The sequence below is a fragment of the Mesoplodon densirostris genome, chromosome 4, assembly GCF_025265405.1.
Source record: "Mesoplodon densirostris isolate mMesDen1 chromosome 4, mMesDen1 primary haplotype, whole genome shotgun sequence".
In the NCBI taxonomy this organism is placed as follows: domain Eukaryota; kingdom Metazoa; phylum Chordata; class Mammalia; order Artiodactyla; family Ziphiidae; genus Mesoplodon; species Mesoplodon densirostris.
Window position 1 is genome coordinate 37516205 of NC_082664.1, and position 18074 is coordinate 37534278.

Below are 18074 nucleotides of genomic sequence, written 5' to 3' on the forward strand. Positions count from 1 at the left end.
ACTTATGGGATCACAGAGCTGGGAGGATGTTTCTTAGGGATCATCCAGTGCATTGAGGTTTGGGATGAGAGCATTTCACAGATGAGGAAACTGAAGCTTAGCAAGGTGAAGTGACTTACCTGAGGCTTACCAGCTAGTTAGTGGCAGAAGTGGAACTAGAACTGAGCTTTCCTGATCAAGCAAGTCCCTCTTTGTCACATAGCATATATTCCCATGGATTATCAGTGATCTTTTCATGTGTGTTTCATCTCCTGCTTTATGTCTTGTATGAGGGTCTTTGAAGGGGCAAAGGAAGGCCTTATTGGTCTGAGTGGAAAGGCTTATGTAATGAGTTCCCCAATCTCAACATGGAGCTGAAGGGAATGCCAGTGACTCAAAGCCTCCTGATTGTGTTCAAGGAAGACCGTGTGGCAGCCTTACTCACTGATGCCCCAAGAAGCCTCAGATAAAAGGGCCACAACTTCCCTCTTCACCCAGGCCTTCCCACAGGCTCCCATCTCGACATGGCTGCCTGGGGTCCCTCCTGGTCCTTATGCCAGGCTCATGTTTGGATCCAGAGTCTTGGAAAGCATGGGTTCCCCCCACCCTCATCTCCCAGTTGTGGGATGGGGAAAAACTCTCACCCTCAACATCTGGTTTATCTCCCTTCCTGGATTTTGTGGGTTACTTCTCCCCACCAAAGAAGAAAAATCTGCCCCAGCCTTCTTTTCTAGAAGAAAAGGAATTTACTAGTTTAATCCAAAGGGTGCAATAATAACAGCTCATCCTTATTGAGCACCTACAGTGTGCCAAGTACGATTGTAAGACTTGACATGTATTAACTCACTTTAACCTCCAACAACCCTGTGAGGGGGATAACATCATCATCATCTCACTTTGCAGTCAATGAAACTGAAGCTCAAGAATGTGAACTTGCCCGAGGTCACACAGCTGGTAAATGGCAGAGCTGAGATTTACATCCAGGCTGTCTGGTTCCCAAGTCCAGTGGCTTAACCATGATTCGATACGGCCATGAAACCCAATGTACAATATAATGCAATAGTGATAGTAATAATAATAATATATATATATTCAGTACATATCTGTATGGCAGGGACCCAAATCACTTATTCCTCCATTCCAAAAGTCTATTGGGACAGTTTAATACTTTTTTGGAATAAGGTCCTAAAGAGGCCCCTGGGGCCTCTGAGTACTTCTGAATCTGGCATCCAGATCAGGTGAAGAGTTTGTTCTTACCTGGGTGAGAAGACAACAGCTAACATTTTCTGAGCACTTGCTGTATGTCAGACACTATGCTTAGCACTTTACAGAAATGGTCTTATTTCCTCTTTATCACACAACTTTATTGTATGTAATCCCCTCATTTTATGGATGGGGAAAGTGATTCTTGGAGAAGTTAAATAACTTGGCCGAGAGTGCATGGGGAGTAAACGGCAGCGCCCCTGCTCTAAGCCCTGCCGTTGTATCCACCCCATCCAGAGTGGCAAGCTGAGCAGCAGCGTAACTTGACAGCCCTGAAAAGTTTTACACCCTGTAGGTTCTGGACTTCCTGTCCCTCACCAATTCATTGACTTGCCCCATCCACCTTCTTGGCTGCTTATCCAGCAGGGCGGGCAGTGAAGTGCAGTATTGACTGTAGCTCTGACTGCAGTGGGGATCAGCGAGCTGATTCTAGCTATGACTGTGACCTTGGACAGGACCACAAGCCACGAAGAGAGAACTGATGCATTGGGGATGGGTGAGGTCCAAGAGTAATTCTTTTCTGGCCATGATTCATTACAGGTGGGCAAAGGGAAAGCAGTGATACAGGGAAGCAGTACAATGTAATGGTTGAGTGTGAGGATTCTGGAGCCAGACTCTTTGGGTTCTAAATCATAGACCTGCTACTTAGTAGTTACATGATTTTGAGAAAATTATTTAATCTCTCTGTGCTCTAGTGTCCTCATTCACAAAATGGAAATGATAATAGCATCTACCTCATGAGATTGTTATGAGGGTAAAATTATGCAGTATTTGTAAAGCTCTTAAAATAGTATACGGCATACAGCAAGTGCCACATAATGTTTGTCAAGTAAGGATGAACAGCAGACCACACCTTAACTTAAAACTTTATACCTTATCTTTGTTGTTGTTGGGATGGGGGTGAGATGCTGTCGTCGAGGTGCATAGTGGGGCTTATGCTGTGTGGCCATAAAGGGGAAGAGTTTAGGAAGGCCAAAGTTTCCTTGACTGATTCATCCCTCAAGTCATATTCCAGGCACCTAGGAAGCAAGATTTGTGTTTCTCATGAGTTTTCATTCACCACAGTGACTGACAGATGGAGAACAGATACATAATAAATACACGTTGAATGATTCTCTCCAATATTCCTTACACTCCTATAGCTCCTCTCCTAGTTTAGTCCCACATTAAGGCTTACCTAGATGACTGCCGGTCTTTTAATCGGCTTCCTTACCTCCATCTCCTACTGTCTCTGACAGGTGCTGAACACAGCTTCTCACTAACCTTCCCAGGGCACACGCCACCCCAGTGCTCAGAAACCTTTGACGACCTCTCTCTGTTCTCATCACAAGCCTCTTGGCCTAGACTTCGGGCTCTGCACAATCTGTTCTCTGGTGACATTTCTAAAACTGTTTCCTCCAACTCCTCTTTTGGCAGCTGTGTTCCTGCCAGACTATTAGCCACCATTTCCCCACGGGTCTCTTCCACTTTCCCATGTCTGACCCTCCCCTCATCTCCATATGTTCAAATCCTGCCCTGCTTTCAAGATTTACTCAAATGCTCCCTGATCCCTCCAGCCAGAAGGGGTTTTCACTTTCTCTGAATTCCACAGCACTTTGAACTTGCCTTCCATGCTTATCATATCCTGGTCGGCCTTATAGTTATTTATGAAGATAAATTATCTTCTCTTCTGCAAGAATTTAAGCTCTTCAGGGTAGGATGTGTCTAATGCAACTTTGTATCTACTATAGGGCCTAGAAGTGTCTCTCACACATGCTAAGCACTGAACAATTATTTTTTGGATAGATGGATGGATGGATAGATGGATGAGCAGATAAGCTCTCTTGATGCGGAAAAAATTTCCGTGGGGATTCCTTTCTCTTTACTTTTTCAGAAGACACTTTAGCCCCAGGATCCACACTCACTTAAGAGTCCTTCACTGGGACTCTAAAGTCTCAATTTTGCTTGATCTGACATGTGTGTTAGGTGGCCCACAAATTTCAAGATGGGACCCAGAAGGGCATAGAAGTGAAAGAGTTAATGCCTAAATCCAAGACCTAAAGGAAATCCCTCTTTACTGGTCAATATTTAAACCATTTACCAGGATACTCAGGATAATTGTCCTGTGTCATTAGAGATTAGGAAATAGATGCCTCCAAAGTTGAAATTATTTATCAGTCACTGGATGTACTGAGTTTAGAATTTACAGCTGGGGGAGGTAAAAGAGGAACACTTAGTGAGTACCAACTATGTCTTATAAAAAGAAATCATCTATCCACAAAATAACCTTGTGAGATAAGCACTATTTTCCCCATTTTACAGATAAGAAAACTTAAAAGGTAAAGTAACTTGCCCAAGATCACGCAGCTGGAAGTGGTGAAGTCTGGATTCAAACTCAACTCTGACAACCATCCATCCTGGTTCTTTTCACAAAGCAATAATGTTACATCCTTTGTTAGCCCTCACTGTGGTCTCACTCAAGTTAGAAAAGTATATGCTTCCTTGTATTTATGCCTTGAATACTCCATTGCTCTAGGTAGCCTCTTCATTTCACACCTCCACTGGACTAGTCAAGGCAATTAACTTTTTTTTTTTTTTAATTTTTATTTTATTTATTTATTTATTTATGCAGTACACGGGCCTCTCACTGTTGTGGCCTCTCCCGTTGCAGAGCACAGGCTCCGGACGCACAGGCTTAGCGGCCATGGCTCACGGGCCTAGCTGCTCCGCGGCATGTGGGATCTTCCCGGACCAGGGCACGAACCCGTGTCCCCTGCATCGGCAGGCGGACTCTCAACCACTGTGCCACCAGGGAAGCCCAAGGCAATTAACTTTAATGGTAGGAACAAACCACTCTTAAAGTCTCAGTGGTACAACATAATAAAGGCTAATTTCTCACTCATATTAAGTTGAGTTCAGTTGGGCAATTCTCCTCCAAGCAATCACTCAGGGATCCAAATTTCTTGCAGCTTGAGACACTGTAACCTTAACATGTAGCTTCCAATATTACCTTGGAAGAGGAAGAGGATGGGGACAATTGCACAGGGGGTTTTATGGCCAGGCTTGGAAGTGTCATACATGATCCCATTGAACAGAACCCAGTTGCATAGCCTCAACCTAAATCTAAGCGAGAATGGAAAATGTAGTCTTCATATGTGTCCAGGAAAAGGAAATGGAATTGGTAGACATTAGTCAGTCTCTGACACACCCACTGTATCAATCAGGGTTTTTGCAGAAAACAGATGGCATACCTAGCTGGGACTTTGAATTTAACAAAGGTACTATTTACAGAGGTGTGAATGGGGTTAAGGGAATCTATAAGGCATTTTGAAGCATCCAGGGACTAGCAGAAACAGGAATTTTATATCTCCCCTGTTTATGAAGTTTATAGTTCAAGGGCAAGGAGAGGAAAACATGTTATTAGAGCCCAAAAGAGCTGGAGCCATGGAAGGAGGGCTTCCTGATAGAAGCTATGGCTGTAGAGGGATGCAACCACTGCCAGAACTGCAGGAAATACCCCCAAACCCCTCTCTCCTTCTACCCTCAGATCTCCTGTCAAAGCCGATTGGGAGCCAGAGGGCAAGAGAGGCTAGGTGATGCAGCCACAGTGGTCATGCTTCCAGGGTGCAGAGAATAGCAGACAGTAGATCTTGAGGATAGGGATTCACAAGAATAACCAGCATCCCAACCACTCCACCTGAGTATCTCCCTTCCCTAGGAAGTATCACTGTCCCTCAGACCCTGCCCTGTGTGCTCTCTCCCCATAGTTCTGCCTGTCCAGAGTCATCTACCCCAGCTGGGCACCCTGTATCACATGCCCCACACCCTCCCCTGTCCCCACCACACCCTCACAAATGGGATGGGGGAGAATGCCGGATTGCCGAGAATCCTTAGTTTTTTCCAGTTTGACGTGTAGAACCCAATACTGGGCTTTATAGCAAGTTATATTTCACTCTATAAGTCAGCCACCCTCTGTGAGGAGAAAGGAGAGGGTCAGGGTGGAGAGAATCCCGATTCTTTTTTTTTTTTTTTTTTGGCTGTATTGGGTCTTTGTTGCTGCGGGGGCTACTCTTTGTTATGGTGCGCGGGCTTCTCATTGCAGTGGCTTCTCTTGTTGTGGAGCACGGACTCCAGGCACGTAGGCTTCAGTAGTTGCAGCCTGTGGGCTCAGTAGTTGCGGCACGCGGGCCCTAGAGCACGCGGGCTCAGTAGTTGTGACATGCGGGCCCTAGAGTGCGCGGGCTTCGGTAGTTGTGACACGTGGGCTCAGTAGTTGCGGCGTGAGGGCTTCAGTAGTTGTGGCGCACAGGCTTAGTTGCTCTGTGGCGTGTGGGATCTTCCGGAACCAGGGCTTGAACCCGTGTCCCCTGCATTGGCAGGCGGATTCTTAACCACTGGCGCCACCAGGGAAGTCCCGAGAACCCCCGATTCTGAGAGATTTGACCCTCTAGGCCCTGAATGACTCAGTCCTTCACTGCTTCCCATGGTCACTCTCCCCTCCTCCACCCTGTCCCTGTCCTTTTCCACCTTCAGTAACTATGCCCCGCGCTGGCCCCCAAAACCTGCATCAGACCTGGCTCAGTGCTGATTGCGATGAACTGTGCAGATATGTTCACAGGAACTTGGCACTCTGGCAGGGCCTGGAGAAGCAGCTGCAGTAATTACAGTGGATTTCTGGAATGGAAACTAATGATGCAAGTTCAGATCTAAAATGCTTTTGATCCTCTTCATCATTAAAAGGCCATTAAAGGTACAACACATATATTATTGAACATCAAATCTGCACTGATGTAAAAAGAAATTAGGCTGATAATTGTTCCCAAGGCCATTATCTCCAGTGAGTGGGGGCACATTGTACCTTGTGTGGTCCCACAGAAAGGCTTTCATTGACCCTGATCAGCTCAGTTTAGACAACACTGATTAAGCACATTCTATGTGCCATCTTAATCAGAGGTCTACTTCTGTGACTGCCCTGATTTAAACTGTGACTTTCAAGGACTTACACTCTGCTTTAAAACCTGAGCCCCAGGGGAAAAATATACTTACAGGCCTTGAAAGACCACAAAAGTTCACGGCAACAGCACTGAAAGGGAGCGCATGACCTAGTGGCTCCAGCGAGAGAGGCAAAACCACGTGTAAAATGATACAGAGACTACAGAACCATCTAAGAGAGTGCATTGCATGTAATAGATATTCAGTCAATATTGGTTTAATTAAGAAATTAACCAATGACCTAAAAGGTCTTTCTTTATAGACTTCATGTAAGGATGGGGCTTAGGCCATTCTTATTGGCTTAGATCCTCACTACTTCCCCTGAACTACCACCAAAGAAATTCTCATCCAGAAGCCTTACCACAGGCCAAGCCCTCCTCACTTAACCCCATCCCACATTCCTAATTATCCTGCAGCTACCACCCCCTTGTGTCACCATGGCATTCCTGGCCTGGCTGCTCATTGCCACTACCCTCCATTTGTCCCCCAGGGTGTGAGGTTAGGTGACAACACCACAGTCTTATTTCCAGGCTCTCTAAGATAATAAAGAGGATGAGGAAAGTATTAAGGGGGGAGAGTGGGCCACTGACTTCTCCAGAGATAAGATTGAGGGTGGGAGACAGTGCAGAAGTAAACGGTGGTACAGAGAGTCTCAGAGAGAGAACGGGTTATTAAATATTGGGTTGGCCAAAATGTTTGTTTGGGTTTTTCCACACGATGTTATGGAAAAACCCCAAAGCACTCTTTGGCCAGCTCAATGCATGGCACATGGCTCATCATTTCTTAGCTCCTGGACAAGAATATCTTCAGAACCATGACAGACCCAGTCACTGCCAAAAAAAGAAATAGGCAAAAAGGCTGTAACCAGTACAGGTGTGAGCTGTGACCAGAACAGGTTCTCTTGGAGCCCCTCAGCCTCAGAAGTTGGGAGCGAGATATGACAGTAATCTAGGGAGAAGGTGATGACTGCAAGCCCAGATGAGATCAGGGGCAGGAAGGTCATTCTTAAGGTGCAGGCTGTTCTTCCATCCAAGGCCACCTTCAGAAGATATCACCAGGGTTTAATGTTCACCAACAGGGAACTGGTTAAATAAATGATAGTATAGCTACCAATTATTGTACTGTCTATATATTGATATGGAAAGGTCGCCAATAAAAGGAATACAAAATAAAAAAGGGTCATAAAGGTAGTATAATATACTACTGTTTGTATAAAAAAGGAGTGAAAAGAATGCATAAGAAACCAAATAACATTGGTTTCCTGTAGGAAAAGGAATTGAGTGGCTGGACGTCTGAGGAAGGAAGGAGAATTTTCATTTTCATATTTGGATGTGACTATTATTTATTCAAAATAGAAAATAAAGCAAAACCATTTTTAAGTGAATGGGGAAGGGAACTATCATTTATTGAAAGTGTATCAGGAGCTTTGCATATATTGTCTAAGTTACTTCTCTCACTCCTATTGAATCCTACTTTTTATTTTTATATGTATTTTTGTATAAAAGTAATACATACTCAATACAGAAAATTTGAGAAACTTTAACACATATGAGAAACAAACATAGAAACAAACAAAAAATCCCTAGCTGTAATCCCAACTACCTTCTGAGAGAACTACTGTTAAAATTTTGGTGTAAAGCCTTTCAGTTGCACAGTTGTTTTTATGAAAATGGAATCCGTGTTCGTACTGTTTTGTAACTTGCTTTTCTCACTTCTCACCATAACATGAATAGTTTCCCACGTCAACATTATTCTTCTATAAGATAATTTTAAGTGGATGCATGATACTGTTTAATATGGGATATCATTATTTAACAAATTCTCTACAAATACTGTTATAAGCATTCTTTTATATGTATTTTACTTATAGCTCTGATTATTTTATAATCTTTACTTTTCCCCCCAGAAGAGTTAAATAACTCCTTGAATTCACATGGGTAATAAACAGTACATCTGAGATTAGCATTCATTATGTCTGCCTCCAAAATTGGAGTTCTTTCTGCCACCAGACACTGCCTGCGTCTGCTTACTAAACAGCAGATTTTTATAATTTGGTTGTATGGAATGTTGTAAGTATTGTACTGCTCCAGCAGGAATATGTTTGAACCGAACATGACAGCTTCCTAGAGGTACAGAAAGTAAAACTAGATGTTACCAGAGCTATGCAAACCTCAGTTCTCAAAGATGAGACTTGGGGAAGTCACCTGTGCCGTGCTGTCTGTTGTCAATGCAGCACAGTCACTGCCTTCTCCTAAAATCTCCTCAGCATTGCAGGAGGGAAGTCTGGAACTACATTTCTTTTTTTTTTTTTTTTTTTTTTTTTTTTTTAGTTTCTGCTTTATAACAAAGTGAATCAGTCATACATATACATCCGTTCCCACATCCCTTCCCTCATGCATCTCCCTCCCTCCCACCCTCCCCATGGAACTACATTTCTGAGGATCTTTCTTCCTTCATGGTTCTGGGTTATGCTGCCAATGAGAAGCACTTATGAGAGATTAAGAGAAGTACTTTTTCTCTGGTGGCAATTGGGGGCAAATATATAGGCAGATGGCAGAACCAAGGTTTGCACTGACTTCTGCGTAAGCTTCTGCAAATCACCTGCTTGGGTAGTGCAAGCAGCTGAGATTGGAAGTGGCTTGAGATTCCAGCACGTTTTGATTTCGTAACCTTTAGCAGTGTCTTCCCCAGCCTTCACTCTTCCAGCTAATCCAATGTTTGCCTAAGTCTCTACTTCCATGTATTAAACCCTTCCTACTTGGAATAGCAAAGTAGTTTCTGTCTCCTGACCATCCATTAGCAAGACTTTACATGAGAAACATGGTCTTTCTGAAAATCAGGAAAAATCTTTTTTTTTTTGGACCCCCTGTCCTCCCCTAAAAGACTTATAAACTAGTGGGCTTGTGTGATTTTTCATTTGCCACTGTTCAGGTCACTTTTTAAAGATATGCTGCATTTTTTTCCTGACAAACATTAAAAGAGCAGCTACCATGTGTCAGGTTCCCTGGATGGTGCCAGGGATCAGAGATATATACATAGCCTGGTGGAAAGGGCAGTCAGAACAATCAATAATACAAGTCATGGTCAGTTTGGTAAGAGCCAATTGAACTAAGTCTCTTCTGTGTCCTATGAAAAGTGTATGGTGTCCAGGTGTCACCTCTCTTTGGGAGCCTCCCTACCTCTATAAGCAGAATGGTTCTTCCAAGGTAATGTGCATGCATGTACCTCCAGCATAGCTCTTAGATATAAAAGCCAATTTCAGCAATTTGGTCTGTCTCTACAAGACTAATCTCCTTGAAATAAGAGTGTGGCCTACTTACAGCATACTTATCTGGGTGCCTGTATATAGGCTCATTTAATAAAAGTTTGCTGAGTGAGTAAGCGAATGAATCTCTGCCTCCCACAGCTAATTCAGGATTACAGGTTCTTTCATCTTAAAACGGGAATTCTGTGCTCTGTATAAATGCAGGGGTGTAAATGGTGTTGAGCACATTAATTTCCTTAATGTGACCAATGGACCCTTGCTAGAGTCATGAAGTGCCCCATATTTCTCTTTTAAAAAAATATAAAGTTATGGTAATGCAATTATCATAATTATTTAAATATCATGCATGCATAAAGATAAGGATTGAAGAGACTAGATAAAAATAAAAATAGTTTATTACACAGGGATTTTTATACGTTAGACTATGAGTGAACTTGTTCTTTAATTTTGATTTCTGTTAACGTTAAACTGTTTAGCAAAAAGTACTCTAAAAATTGCTTGTAACAATGGCGGCCTCAGCTGTGCAGTTTCCTCATCTGTATGTGAGGGTGGTGGAGTAGACACCCCTCTCTTTGTGGGGCTCTCTTTGAGTCCCACACACTCAATCTGTCAGCAAATTCTGTTGCCTCCACCTTCAAAGCATTCCCCAGGTATGACGATTTTTCTTCCACTGTGACCACTCTGGACTGATCCACTATCATCTCTCACTCAGAAAATATTAATAACAACAATAACATCAAATATAGAAGCAGCATTTGCTATGGGCTGTTACAAATATTTTAACTCATTTAATCCTCACAACAACCCTATGTTCTAAGAGTTTCACATTTATTAACTCACTTAATCCTTACAAAAACCCTCTGAGGTAGGTACAATGTTTATCCCCACCGTATAGATGAGGAAACTGAGATACAGAGAGATTATGTAGTTTGCCTGAGGTCATGCAGCTAGTAGGTGGCATAGCTGGGATTTGAACCCAGGCAGTCTGGTTCCAGAGACTCTGCTCTAAATACCTAAACTCTATCACCCTTCTAAATGTATCTCCTAACTGGTCTCCACTACTACTTCTATCCCCACAGGATATTCTCAAGGAAGCTACCAGACAAATCACTTTTTTTTTTTTAACTGAAGCCAGATCACGTCATTCCACTGCTCAAAACCATTCAATAACTTTCCATTTCATTTAGGCTAAGCCCTTATGCTGGTCCGCAATGTCCTTAGTCCACCAGGTCTCCCATGACCTCTTTCACCTCTTCCTGCCACTCTCGTCTCCAGTCACACTAGCCTCCCTGCTTTCTTTGAACAGGCCAGGCATGCTCCTGACTCAGACCCTTTGCATTTGCTGTTCCCTCTACATGGAATGCTCTTTCCTTAGTTAGCCACATTCCTCACTCCCTCATCTCCTTCAGCTCTTTGCTCTAATATTACCTCCTAAGTGAGGCCTCCGTTAACTGCCCCCTCCCCACCATCCTCCACTTAAAATGTTACTCCTCCACCTCCTCTGTAGCACTCTTCATAACCCTTCTTTGTTTTGTCCCTTTCATAATTCTTATGTTTCATGTACGGTTGTCCCTCAGTAGCTGGTGGTGGGGAATGGTACCCGGAGCCCCCGCATATACCAGAATCTGCAGGTGCTCAAGTCCCATAGTTGGCCTTCCATGCCTGCCGAGTCTCCTATTCAAAGATTCTTGGTGGAAGTTTCAATCTGCTGATGCGGTAACCCCCAAATGGGGAGAGCCAACCGTATATTCACTGAAAAACATCTGCCTATAAGTGGACATGTGCAGTTCAAACACTTGTTGTTCAAGGGTCAACTGTATTTATTGTCTGCCTCCCTCCTTGAGGATAAGAATCTTTGTTTGTCTTCTGCTCTGTCTCTAAGGCTTAGAACAGTGTTAGACACATAGTACACACTTAATAAATATTGGTTCAATGAATAGTTTCCAAGGTCCTTCCAACTACTGCCATGTTCCTGCTCGCATTTAAAGAAACCAGTGAGCACTGCTTTGCTGCTCACTGGGCATACACACTGGCCATGGGAATTGCCAACCACCGCCTTATCTGTGTGAGAATAAGGGGAACGAGGAAGGGGAGGATAGGGAAGGTGAGGTGAGATGTGAGGAGCTCTGGGCCATCAAGCACAGCGAGTCTCCACTAGAGCTACTAAGACCTGCCTTATTAATACTTAGCCCCGCATTATAAATCACATCATTGTCTTAAGAATATATTGTAAGGGCTTCCCTAGTGGCACAGTGGTTGAGAGTCTGCCTGCCGATGCGGGGGACGCGGGTTCGTGCCCCGGTCTGGGAGGATCCCACATGCCGTGGAGTGGCTGGGCCCGTGAGCCATGGCTGCTGAGCCTGTGCGTCCGGAGCCTGTGCTCCGCAACGGGAGAGGCCACAACAATGAGAGGCCCACGTACCACAAAAAAAAAAAAAAAAAAAAAAAAAAAAAAAGAATATATTTTAAGAATGAAAAAAAAACCCCAATTGTTCCAACAAAGCTTATTACTTTTTTGTTGGTGGCTGCTTCCACAGAAATGCTTGGGATTGGCTTTTCTGGGCTACTTGGCATAGTCCAAGTCTGTGAGTTGGAGGAGTGCTGGGTTCTAGGGGACCTCTGAACCCAGGTCAGTTGGGTAGGACCAACTCCAGGCTAACTAATAGAATCTCAGATAGCCTGGTTTTCTTAAGAATTGTTTTTGTGTCATGACTCAGAGGAAAGTGTCTTGGAATACTTGTTGGAGGGGCTCCAAATGGGCTGGGAAGGCTTAAGCCCAGGAAGCTATAAGATTGGAGTAAGGGACTAAGTTAAAAAGTTGGGGAAAAGTCACCAGAAAAGAACAGTCTTGGGGCAGAATAATCAACCAACTGGGCAGGCATCTTTTCAGGGGGGCTCTTGAGGTATCTATTGGGAATGTAAAGTACCTTGGTCCAGGAAGTATGAAGCATGATGGGCTTTAGAGGATAAAGTCCTCCTGGTCCCTGGACAGCTTCTTCCAGTTTTGCAGCCTCCTTGGAAAGCCAGGAAGAAATCAGATCATCAGCCTTTGAAGCTTAGAAATCCTTCTTCCCCAGGTAGGCCATGAGGTGAGCTGATGGGGGTATTCAGCTGCTCTATGCCAGCTCACCTGGGCATATGCCCAAACAGGAGCAGCTTTGAGAGGCCAACTCTGATGGTCAATTGCCCCTCACCCCAACTTCTCTTCCTTAATTTTTAGGTCTTTCTGGCCTTTTTCCTTATTCTGCCACTGCCAGCTATATGAGTTTGAACAAGTTACTTACATTCTCTGAGCTGTAGCTTCCTCATCTGTATAATAGACTCTATTAATACCTAGCTCATGGGATTGTTGTGTGGATCAAATGAGATGTGTGTACAGCACACAGTAGCTACTCAATAAATGAGTGGTGGCTAATGGCGATGGTGATACCAGGCACGGAAATAAGATAGAAGGGGGTTGTTTGGCAGAAATGACCTTAGGGTCTTCCTGGAGGCTCCCAGCCTCCGGCCACGAGCAGGTCACTTTGAGTTTAGGCTGAGTATGTGGAGGGAGAAATGCCTGTTTCTGCCATCATCACGATGCCCGCCCCCTTCCTCCTCTACCCTGTGCATGCTATGCACTGCCCTGTGTCACATCCTTTCCTCTCTACCCCATTTCCCTGTGAAAGCAGCGGAAGGTGCACATATTATGGGCCCTCTGAGCTCTGTCGAATTGCCAAGCTCATAAGTGCTCAGCACCGTGCTGGCAAACGAGGCAGTGGGTAGGCATAATGCTTAAGCCCTGGTTATATTAATAAGGAGACATGGCCAAGTGATAAATAAGCCAACTCAAGAAGAAAACTAATGTTAGGGAGGTTAATATGAAAGAATAAAGAAAAGACTGAGGTAGAGAGGAGAGGGTGGAGTGGAGTTGGGTAGTAGGGGGTGGGATAAGGTGCAGAGCTCGGCTTGCTTCAGTGGGAGCCTGCAAGGACAGTGAAAAGAGCACAGCTTAGGAGTCAGACCCAGGTTTGCACTCTGCCTCAGACACATCAGCTATGTGACCCTGGAAAAGCTGCTTAAATTCAGTTTCCTCACCTAGGAAAATGGGACTAACAAGAACATACCTCCACTAAATGGCTGTGGGAATTAAGTGTTGTAAAGAGCCCTGCAGGTTCAAGGAACACGGTAGGTGCTCAGCAAATGTTATTTTCCTCTGCATGCTCGGAATTCCCATAACCTCACAGCCAAGCCCAGAAGAGGTGCCTTGGACCTAGCCCAGACTCTTCACCTCATCCTCATCTTGGAGCAAAGAAAGAAGCTGAGCCTCTGGGAAATGAGGCAGGTAGGAAAGCTAGGAGCAATGGTCAGGGTTACTCCCGAATCCAGACAAAGCCAAGACTTCTCACCCTTTCAACCAAACTGCAGTGAGCATTTACAGTACACTCAGCCCTTGGGATACAAAGATGGATAAAATGCAGACTATATCCCAAAGGAGCCAGAGGTTGGGAGGGAGAGACAGACACATAATCATGATAGCTAAGGAAGGAGTAAGGGCTTCACTCATTTATGTATCCTGATTTCAAAGAATCTGCTTTATTGTCCCTACCATCTAATTTGATTTGGAGTTTGGGAAAAAGTCCTGACAGTTTCCCCAGAGATCTGAGCAAAGTGCTGCAAAAGTGCAGAGAATAATGAATTCTGCTTAGGAGAGTCAGGAGGCATTTGATCAAGGTAATGACAATGATGAGGGTTAACGTTTATCAGTGTTCACTGAGCACTAACATTTCGGGCACAAAGTGCTTTACGCATACTCATTTCAATCCTCATAACAGCTTTATGAGGGAAATACTATTCCTATTTTACAAGGATAAAGTCACACAGTTTGAAAGTGGGAGGATTTGAAGCCAGAGGATCTTACTCTAGATCCCACATTCCTAATGTCTATGCCAAATTGCCTCTCTGAATCTTGAGGAATAAATATCGTGACCATTCTGAGATCAAGGCCGGTTTCCCATCCTCCCCAACCCCGACTGGAACTACACCCAGACCAACAGAGATCAATCATTCATCTATTCATTTCATGTTCATTTAGCACCCACTCTACGTAAGGCTATGTAAGACTCAGAACTGTGGGACTTGTATGGGGAGCAGCAACCTATGGCCCCTTTCTCCACCCATGAGCTGTTTTGCTGTAATTTTCCATGACTCCAGAGCCTAGAGAGTGGAATTGGGACAGTCAACTGGGCTTCCTTCCCACCTCTGCCCCTGGTGGGCAGGAATAGTGGGACTGAGAGGCTCAAGACATGAAGAAGCACTCAAAGGTTTGGAGACTCAAAGGGGCTTCCAAAGCAAGGGTTTCTTCTCTATTTCAAGAGTAGAATAATTCTCTAAATGCAATCTTACATGAAGCAGATAAAGTGGAACTGCTGTGATAGAAGTGAGCTGGGGGTTTTAGAAACCCGCTCATTGAACATTCTCTATATCTTCTCCCATCTTCTCAGGTGGCTCCTGAAGCCTCTCCATGGAATGCAGTTTGAAACCCCTGTCCTAGGTAGAGCACTGGCAAAAGCTTGACGGTGCCCCCTCCTCAGCTCTGCTGGCTGTTGAGGATTGGCAGCATCTGCAGCAAGCAAATGAGGTCAGGAAGCAAGGGAGTTATCAATTACTACTGTCATTTGGAGGCTTAATGACTATTTACATGATTCTCTGCCTTACCATGTGCTCTGAATAGCCTACAACAGAGACATGGGTTCTGGGTTGGGATCAAGGAGAGAGAGGGTCACAAAGGGTGGGCCAGGTGGGGCTGTGGGCAAGTGGAATTTGTGAGTGGAGGAGATCACAGATATTTGCTCCTTGTGGCAATTACAGGGGAGGTCAAGGTTGAGAGGAGATGGAAAAGAATTAAATCAGAGAGCCATTCAGAATGAATGAAACTCTCACACTTGGTTTTATCGCAGATGATCAAGGACACCATCATTAAATTCTGATCAAAAGGACAACATTTACAAGGGCAGGGCAGAGCAGGTTTTGGTTCCTTTCTGTTCTGTGTACTCTTCCCCAGAATGGGGGCCCAGCACTGCTTCTATAGGTGATACATCATGCTGCCTAGAAATTACTTCATGCTGCCTAGAAATTACTTCATGTTACTATTCATTTCCCATGGGGAAGTCTGAAATATTTAGGCAGTATTACAGGCTGGTGCAGAGACAGAGCTTGAGAGTCAGAGGTGAATCTGAGTCTAGGCTTTGCCACTTATAATTTGTATGACTTGGGCAAGTTACTTATTCTTTCAATTCCCTCCTCTGCAAAATGGGAAGAATACTAGTTTCTCTCTCATAGGGTTGTAGGAATAAAGGAGTTAATACATACAAAGCACTTAAAACAATACCTGGCATATAGTGGTTACTCAATAAACGTTAGTTATTATCATCAAAGCTAAAAGGCCAAGTAACTACTAAGTGCCTCCTCTCATGTCAAAAATAGCTGGGGTCAAAACCTGGTTTGCCAGATTAAGGGCAATTCAAAACTGTATTTTTTTTAAAAACCTGATAAAGGCTTATCTCTCAGTCACATCCAAGTCTACTGCAGGTTCATCAGCAGAGTGTGGCAGGTGGTTTTGTTCCATGAAGTAATTCAGAGGTCCAGGCTCATCCACCTAGGCTCCATCATTGCTTAGGAGTTGGGTTTTTTACTAATTGCATGCAGCCTGGAGGCAAGGGATAGAAGAAAGCTTAGAGGATCGTGCAGGCTTAGACTCACACTTGGAAGAGCCTTACATTCTACTGACCAGAACCTAAGTCACATGGCCTGACTACAAAGTGCAATCTAGCTATGTGCCTTGGAAAAAGATGAGAATGTTAAGAGAGCATTGGGCCAGTCTTGGCTGCATCTTTCAACATTTTTTTATACTTAATTCAGATATGCATAAAAAGTTTTCATATGGAAAATACTGAAAAAAACTAGAGAGAATAGTGTAACAAACCCCCATGACCTATCACTCAGCTTAAATAGTTTTCATCTCATGGCCAATCTTGTTTCATCTATACTCCCACCCAATTCTCCCTTCCTCTTGTATTACTTTAAAGCAAATCCATGATAGTGCATCATTAAATCTATAATAATTTCAACACAGTACATTTTCAAGCACTTACTATGTGCCAGTCACTGTGTATGCACTAGGAATACAACGATGAATAAGATACAATTTCTGCCTTTAAGGGGCTGCAGCTGAGTGAGGAGCTTATTGACTAAAGCTTATTGAGATAAGCTAGACTGAATCACAATGAGAAGAGAAAACAGAACTCTCTAACTTGGGAGGATATATCCTCCAAAAAAATCACCCTTGAAACAGGCAAAGTGACCACAATAACTAATAAACTTATTTCCCCTGACCTCCCTGCCTCACCAGTGGTTTTCCATAAGCATCTTCTCTCTTCCTTGAGAAGCTGCTCCTCTGAGAGCCACTGTAGCTTAGGAGCTCTGTAAATCACAGGGCATGAGCTCACCTGTTGGTAGAGGAGTCTGATAATGGAGTGGCTGCTGAGAGAGGCTAAAAGAGGCCCGTTCTGGCCAAGTAAGCTCCTGGGGCTCCCACTAAGCAATGACCTCAGGCTTTAACTCTGTCTTTTCTTGGAGGTGGGAAGGATAAGTGGCCTCCAGGGGTTAAGAGGCAGAATCTTAATCAAAAAGAAACTGAGTGTTGACAGCTCTGCTGGCTCCAAGCTCTCTCTGATGGGAGCTCAGGACACCTTCATGGGTCACTAACCTTGCCCCAGATGTCCTGCCCTAGATCATCGCCTGCATGTCAGTCACTCAGCATGCCAGGCCAAGCCAGGAAGAAAACACCACCCGTATCTTCCACCTCCTTCAGGTCCCCCACCGTGCAGAAGGCTGGGGTAGGAAATTCAAATGCAAGTAGGCTTGGAAATTAGACAAACCATCATTAGGTAAAACATACATGCATATCAAACTTCATATTTAAAAAATGTTTCCATATATAAAGTTCCAACATCAACTTCAGCCACAGAATATTCATCTGCATGAGACTGTGAAGCACACCTGGGGAAACTTTCTGCTCAGAGGTGAAGCACAGAAGGCAAACAGAGCACAGAAGGCAAACAGAGTCACATCTAGAGTTATTCCTGCGTGGAGGGGCTGGGTGACAGCTCAAATAGCCTTTTATTATAATCCAGCATCTCTGTGTGAGCACAGCAGGCTGAGCTGGGAACAGACACTCTGCTAGGACTCACCTTCCACAGGAAGCAGGCAAGCAGAGGCCCCAAGTGAGAGTGAGCCCAAGCAGGCATCTCCAGAGCACAGGGTCAGTCTGTTGCCTATGACCTCACAGAATCTTCACTTGTCTCACTTGCCCATCTATTTTCTCCTGTTTTGGAAATGGGTAGAGAGTGAACAGAAAGAAGTATGGAATGCTAGTTCTAAAATTGTCAGAGAGAACCGGGTAGGGGAACAAGGTTCATTGAAGACCACGGTTAATAATGTTTCCCCTTAGTGTGAGCCTGGACGATCAAACTTCAAATAATCCAATGTGCTAAGGATAAATGGGGTCTGGGTCACATAGTTTGGCTCTTCACGGCAGAAGGGCAACCTTACACAG